This window comes from Ischnura elegans, chromosome 2, assembly GCF_921293095.1.
Source record: "Ischnura elegans chromosome 2, ioIscEleg1.1, whole genome shotgun sequence".
NCBI classification, from domain to species: Eukaryota; Metazoa; Arthropoda; class Insecta; order Odonata; family Coenagrionidae; genus Ischnura; species Ischnura elegans.
In genome coordinates, this window is record NC_060247.1 from 44,326,778 (window position 1) to 44,335,093 (window position 8,316).

Below are 8,316 nucleotides of genomic sequence, written 5' to 3' on the forward strand. Positions count from 1 at the left end.
AGGGTCTCATCAATACTGAACAGCTGTTGACAAGAGGATATCGTGATTACGGATGAGGGCTGTGTGCCCTGACCTACTTCTTTCTCTTGAAAGCAGAATGGACGGTGTGCCACCATCACCAACGCGTCTTTGCCTTCATCGTAAGAAAACTTGATAGCTTTTTCGCTACGAATGTCGGTAATATGTGGCACGACGTTTCTTGACCCGGGAGACGAAAGCCACAAATTTTCGTCGGAGATTTTTCTACGCAGGCGAACGAATACCGAAAATGTACGTTTCCTTGCTCTCCCCCTTTAATGATGTTCGCGGGTTCTCGAAGTCTTATGTCAGTTTCGGGACTCAGCAAAGCGGGACTTAGTCTGTACCCTTGAAATCCGGGAGCAAGTACCCGCAATGGCGTAGCCAGGAATTTCGTTCGTAAGGGGGGGGGGGCGAAAATTAGGGAGAAAATTTTGAAAATTGTACTAAGTGGAGGGTTTTAGAGTTATATTAGAACTTTTCACAATCAAAAAAACTTCGTTTGTCAAGGAAATCTTTTGTAAATTCATGATTTTCCAATATTTTGTTTTCTTTTATGAAGCAAAGTAATTGCGTTTTTATATTTCGGGGGAGAGGGGTTCCGGACTCCCCCGGACCTCCATCCTCCCTGGCTGCACCACAAAGTACCTTTTGTCTTATATTACCCCTCTTTCTGGTAAGGGACCGCGGTTATTCAATTGAACATACAATCAGTTTTTGAAATAAATATTTGTTCCTTCCTCAAAAAATACTAACTAAGAATTGAATTGTTTGTCTTTTGAACAGCGTTTACAATTTTTAAACGGAATTCTAAGTTAAATATTAACTTTTATTTCAATTTCATTATAAACAGCAACATGGAAATTGTTGTTGCATTAAATACGTTAATATTGACGGAAGATCTTCCTTCAAAATTTAACAATTCTCAGAATAAAACAAAGAAATCAATTAGAAGTCGTGCAATTTACGTGCAAGTTATCAATGTAGCTAATTCTTATAAACAAAGCATGGTTAACCGTGAACCAATGCCGCTGGTAGGGTAATAAACCCCGAAAGGAGGGTGCCCAACCACCGTCGAAGTCCGAGATAATACAGAGTCCCCACTAGTATGGGTCGAAAAAGATTGGTGCTGAGAGTGTGTGATTATCCGTAATACCCTTTTTAACGAAAGTCCTGCAAAAATACTCCGTACGAGGGGACGAAAAAGTCTCTTTGTGCTCAGTCCAGCAGTCATGCTAAGAATACTCCACCGTCTCGACAGGGCTAGATGATGGCATTGACAACGAAACCATCATTTCTTGCCCGATTTAGGGTAGTGTAACGCTGGATTTCATGCAAAGCATCCAGTAAGACTGAGAATCAGGTAAAAAAATAAGAAATAATAAACAACTCTGAGCTCATTTAGTTATGCTATTCCTAATTTAGCACTTTTATTCATTCATCTTTACAACATAGTGATCAAACATAAGATAGTTAAACAGAAAAAAATTCAATTTAGTATAACAATCGTACAATTGCTACCAAAAGGGTAATTTGGTAGTGATATCAATTTTTTTTACTGTTATGTGGGCACGTTAGGCAATGAGATTAGGCACCTAGGAATGAATCACATGAAGTTATTTCTATTTTCTTCCGCCTTGATTTTTTGCATCTAGCGGATTTTGGGGTCATGCCGTTATTTAGTACATTGTTTTGACTAATCCGCCAGATAGTTGACGAAGAAAAGATTCATCTTAATTCACTTTTTTTTCCAATACATCTGTTTTTTATTTGCTTTCAAGTCATGTTGACAATTGTTCTAGGAAGTGCAGAAACATTGAAATACAACTGGCCCTATTGAAACTGATATTACATAAGTATTTTCACCTTTTCTGCTATAACTTGTGTGTTTGTTCCCACCTGCCTCCTCAAAACAAGTAAACATCAATTGTTACCAATGGTCGTCAGTGGCATTTAACGCTTTGATAACAACAATAACAGTTTATGGATAAAAATAATGAAATTATGTAACTTATCAAAGTTACCACAAATTCGCGTTCGAAAATACTTGACTAGGAAATATTAATTCTAACTTTAATTTAAATAAAAATTTCGACAGAGAGTTTAACGGTCAATAAACAATCAAGCATGCTGATTAACTACCATATTGTGAAATTCCTTACTTGATAGCCATTTTTTGTGCTCTTCTCAAAATTCATCTCAGCTCATCCAATTAATTTATGAGTGCAGAAGGAGGGTGAGAGAGATATTGCCTTTGATGAACCAGAAGGTCTGATCGATTGAGAGATAATTAGGGCGACGCCCGGTTTTTTTATTCGCCGATAATAGCTCAATCGCTGTCGTTCAAAACGTGGGTCCTTCAACGTACCCTCTGGCGGGGTTTGATGGCAGCGGTGTAGGGGCCGGCGCATTTAACCACCCAAGCCACGGTAGAGGGTGGCGCCGATGGTGTAAAATGGGGCGGGAGGAATGTTTGCCGTGAAGAGCAATCCACCCGCCCGCCGAAGGGAGACGACGTGGACGGTGATTGAAAGATCGGGAAACAGAGCGAGTTTGGTGAAGCTGCCGCGGGGAGTAGTATGGGATAGGATGATGGGAGTATGAACCACAGGCCTTACATAAACAGAACGCTCAAGGTTGCGCAGTAATCATGTTCTAGGGAAAACATTTTCAAACCCCAGATTTATAATTATTTCGGAAAAGTATCAAATAAAAACTTTTTGAGTCTATTAACAAATTTAATGAAAAATCTGACACCTACCTGATTTCTTATACAAACAAATTTGGTAGGTAACCACATGTTTTAATTATAAAATTTTGAATTAAAAAAATGCATTTTAAATTCAGACTCTGGATTGCGCGTGAAACGTTTCCATTTCAGAAATATGCAAATAATATTTGCAAGCGTTGAATTTTATCTCCTCAATATATAATACCCAATAAAAGCAATTTTATTATTGATTTTTGGTATTTTATTCGGACTGTGTTTATTTTATTAATGGGATCGTTATAACGTAAATAAATATATAAATATATTTGAATTATGTATAGAATATACCATTTCTATACCTAAACACGATGATAACAGCAAAACGGTAAACGGATAAAAATAAACCAAGTATGTAATTTAAAAATTTTACCACAAACCCACGTTTCAAAATACTTGATTTGGAAATACTTATCCGAAATGTATTTCAAAGAAAAATCTCAACGGAGAGTTTAACGCACAACAAACATTCAAGCATGGTTATGAACTTGCACCATATTGTGCAATTCCTCACTTAATACACTGAAATGTGTGTGCTCTTCTCAAAAATAATCTCAACTCATTCAACCAACATTCGGGAGGAATAAGTATTTTATATACCTTAGGTAATTAATTGGCGCTCCAATATTTGTAAAATTTCCTCTTTTATCTTGATATTTTTTAGTTAATCTTTATTTTTTATAGGAATTTACTTTTGTGTTTTTAATATTTGTTATTCTATCGAATGAGAGGTTTTAATATTAAATTCTTCTGAATCACTTTAATTTATTTCATGGCAAGATTTGCAAGATTGTGAGCAAAAAATACAACTATGAATTTTACTGCCGGTTATTTTTTTCATTGTATTAACCGTGGAATTTGTTGACTTGTGCGAAGGGATTTTTAGACTTTCTCTCGCACGAGCGAAGAGAGTTATGGTATCTTACAGTTGATATATTTAATGTTTTTAGCAAGCTAGTTCTTCAGCAAAGGAGCTGCAAAACCCTGCTAATGACGATTATGAAGGAAAAAAATGTAGATGTTAAACTTTAAATTTGTTTTTTCTGATTTCCAAACGGATTTAAAACTTTTTCAATAAAGTAAAAAAATTGAGAATCCCAGTCTGAATGAAATACCAAAAAATAATAATAAAATAGTTTTTAATAGGAATGAATTGAGGAGGTGGTATTCAACACTCGCAAATATGATTTGCATTGCTTACAAATGGAATATCATCATGGCATTTTAATGTTTGCATATTTCATAAATAGAATCCCATCCCATCTTTACAACAAAAGGATGGGTATGGTGTGCCTTCGTCGATAATTAAGAAATACCTAAGCATCATCTCCCCGCCTAATGGACATGAGAACGTGAACCGAGCTGTGAATGAAAGTTCGGAAAATATAGCAAGTTTGGAGAGGTTGCCATGGTGACGTATGGGATATGATAAGGGGAATGTGGGCCAGAGGAAATGATTAAAAGATTACGCGTACCGGCTGAGAGACGAACCAAGGACGTGCGGATTAACACGCGCAGATGTATATCTAAGACATTAAAATGCAGATTAATATACCCGCGCGGACGCCGATGAGTGATTAATTCCTTGAGGGTGGAATAACGGAGGGAGAAGGGCGCAGCTATGCGGCTATTTGAGCCACTGATTTGAGCGAGGACCGGGAGAGAGAGAGAGAGAGAGACATTGGGAAGGCGGGGAAGCCCGGAGGGAGACTTTCAGGCAGGAGCAGCAGCAGCAGCGGCGGCGGCGTGGCGGTTAATCCATGGGAATTAGTTTTAAGGGAGAGGATAAGCGAGGAGGTTGGGGAGGGATAGGAGGATCGGATTTATGGGACCTTGCTCAGATTTGATTTAAATTAATCACCCGGGGTGAAGCGTGCCAAATTTATGGCGTCGTCGTCATTTATTCATCGTTTTGGGGAAAGAGGTGGGGAGGGCTGCGTTATTAGCGCCCAATATTTGTGTATGTGTGTGGAAGAGAGTAATGCTGTTAATGTAGGCCTAGGGAGAGGGGGTTTTTAATCGGGTGGACTGAAGGTTTTCATTTTTATACTTGGCCGAGGATGGCTCATCGTATGGATCCCCCTCAAAAGATGCACACGAGTGAAGTCGAATGTGAGTGGATGCTATAAATCTCGCTGCAGCAGTAGGTCATCAGGTTAGGATATATTTTGTATTTGCGCTCGCGTTAGAAGATGAATTACCACTTTTGTCTACATATTATCTCTCTAGAGGAGAATTATTGAAAGAGTAACTGATAAAGCCGAAAGTTTAGCATCTTCATTTTCTTTCTCCATAATCTTCTTTACCAGGATTGCGCAGCTCCTTTGCTGAAGAACAAGCTCGCCAAAAATCTTTATTAAAAATATTAATTGTAAGATATCATATCTCTCTTCGCTCGTGCGACAGAAAGCCTAAAAGCCCATTCGCACATGTCAACAAATTCCAAGGTTAATACAATGAGAAAAATAATTGGCTATAAAATTCATAGTTGCATTTTTTATGCTCACAATCTTGCAAATCTTGTCATGGAATAAATTCCAGTGATTCCTCCGGAACGTTTTGGTGAATTGGTTGGTTGTCATGAGAAAACATCCTGCCCCCAATATTCAAATTACGATATGCCTACGTCTAGCATGGAAATCACCATCGCAAATCATATCTTTAAGCCAACTTTATGTTTTATTATAAATAAAAGTAACGAATACTGTCTTAATGACATTTAAGTAAGAAATAAATAAGGAGAATACCTTATTTCACGGTTATAATTAACCTGATTATTAGCAAAGGAGCATAAAGCCCTAATTCTACAGATAAATAGAAGGCAAACAATAAGAAATTTTTCATTAGATACAATGAAAAGCGCTCAGCAGCAAGTTGAGGGATTCAATCATCGTATTAGTTGATAAATGTAGTCTCCACCCACGACCTAATCTTTGTTGCCTCAATCTTCTCGAATCGTAATTCATAGTTGTCGTATATCGTTTTTATGCCATCGGAGTGAAGCTGAATATTCATTCAGGCGTTGTTCAAATTTAACAGAGTATGCATCATAACATAATTTTTTCTATTATTCCATTGTGAGGAGTACTCAAAAAATATTATTATCCTAGTTTATTATTTTATGGTAGTATATCTCTGATTTAAAATCTATCATGGAGTGAAGAAGACCTTTATGACAGTAATTTTCTAGGAAAAGATTATAATTATAGAATAATGCCATCAATTGACTGTAAAATGATCATAATATTGGATTTATAAAATATTCTTTTTATTTCTTGGCACAATTGATGTATTCTTTGAAATAAAGTTGGATAGGAAATGAATTCCGATCAATGTTATCTTTCTTTTAATAATTGCAGCGTATCGAACACACACGATCACTCTTCGTAGCATTAAAGTGGGTGAATTTCCCATTAGCATATAGATAATTACAAAAAAATTAAATTCGATGGAATCAATTCTTTTCCGTTTTTAGTGTGTGCCTTAAACCTTTAAATTCTTCCTTTCAGGAAATTAGTTCAACCATTACTGTTCAAGAGAACCAAAGTGGGTTCAGATTGAGTGCTTAGCGTGAACTCGAGCTCATCAGTGAATTTAAAGTAAGTATACAGTATATGAAATATGTATTTGTATCTAAGGAACGTACGGAGAATAACGTAGGTTTGTATGCATAGCATCCAGTCTCAGGCCACGACTTGCGCATTCCCAGAGAGGTAAAAAATTATCCAATCCATTGCCTACCCAATGGGATTCATAGGGCGTTCCAGCCAAAATATAAAACTGCATGGGAAACGGCTTCCTGTGGCCACATCAATCTAAAATTTTGCGAAAACAATTTTATAGCTATTTGTCATCGTTATACAGAATTGAACACTTTCAAATTTTTAAAAAAAGATAAATTTCCCCAGTCGATGGGTGTTTTTCTTGTAAATTTTTAATTTTGGACTCCCCATTGTGAACGCCATTATGCACTATTTACGGGTTTTATGGGAATACGAAAAATATGAAACCCTATTTTAGGGCTTGTTTGAGAACTTTATTCCAGCGCGATTGATAAAGTACACATTGTCACAGTATAGTCTGCACCAATACGATTAAATACCACTCCTTTAAAGACAACTAAATAATTTATTATAATTTACCAGACTGCAGGCCGAGTGGTCTCAGAGGGAATTATCTCCTCCTCTTCTCCGCCGGAACCCCTTCGCTTGTCGCGCCACACGTTCGCCGCGACCCCCGGGCCAACTCCTCTCTCTCTCTCCTTCGCCAGCACTCCCGTTCACTTCGAAATCTCAACAGTCTCACTCTCATCATCATCATCCCCACTCCATAACCACCCTCATCCTCGAGAATGCTCCACTTTTTCTCCCCTTTTCCTTTCAAAGTAATTGATTAAAACGGAGAGTTTTTCTTTCATTTGCCCCTGTGGTATTTCCTAATATTGATGGTGAAAGTAATATAAAAGAGGAGTTTTGACTTGGATAAAAAAAACACACTGCGGCAAAAACTCCCTGAAATTCAGGCCGGATTCCATTAGTCTCGAGAGCTAACAACGTGGCCTTACATGACTGAGTATTAATCCAATCAGCAGCATATGGCGATCAACGGAAGTGGAATATTGTCGAATAAATGTATAAAATATATATTATGGAGGGCATCAAGTTTTTCTAGTCCTCTGCGAAAAAAAGAACTCTTCATTGAAATAATGCAATATATTTACTTCAATTAAAAAGAAAGCATTTTCAAAAGTTAGGATAATCTATTGCATATTTTTTTTTGTATATTTTTGGAATAACTTCTTTTTGCTGGTCATAGGTACCTAATTACGAAAGAATCATCTCTGTCAAGCATTTTTCCCAAATTATAGCAACATTTTAAAGATCATGAAAATATTGTCAGAAAATAAAGATAAATGGGTAAATGGATTGGTTCATGCAGTGGCCTTGGCGTATCTAGGAATGAATCTTGGAGGGAATGGAATGGCCTGGGGTGGCGACCCATCTCTTCAGGAAAAATTTGGTAAAAGATTTGAAAAATGACGTGCATGGAAATACATTTTATATCATTTTGGCACTGAAAGTTGAACTTAAAGCCGATACAGTTATTATATGTCAAAACTAGACAATATGTTTACAAAGAACAACAAAATTTGGAGTATCAAGTTTTTTAATGATAGCCCTTGAGTTAAGCACATTATAATAATAGATAATTGGTTTCAAGGAATTCATGTATCTATTTTAAAATAGCTGGAAAGGCAAAAGAATACTCTGATATCATAAGGCTTAACTTAATTCCGAATTTGATGAACTCATGTGTTAAACCCAAATGAAAACAAATCATAGTCGTCTCTATGAACATTTATTATAATAGGCAATAATAAGATACTTTAACTTTTAAAATACTAATGCACTAACCTTAAACCGGAAAATGAATTGAAATTAAGGTATTTTTGCACCAACTGATTTGTGTAACAGCTTGACTAAAAGCTTAAGGAGATATGAAGCTCCTTCATCTCATCATAGAAGAAATGA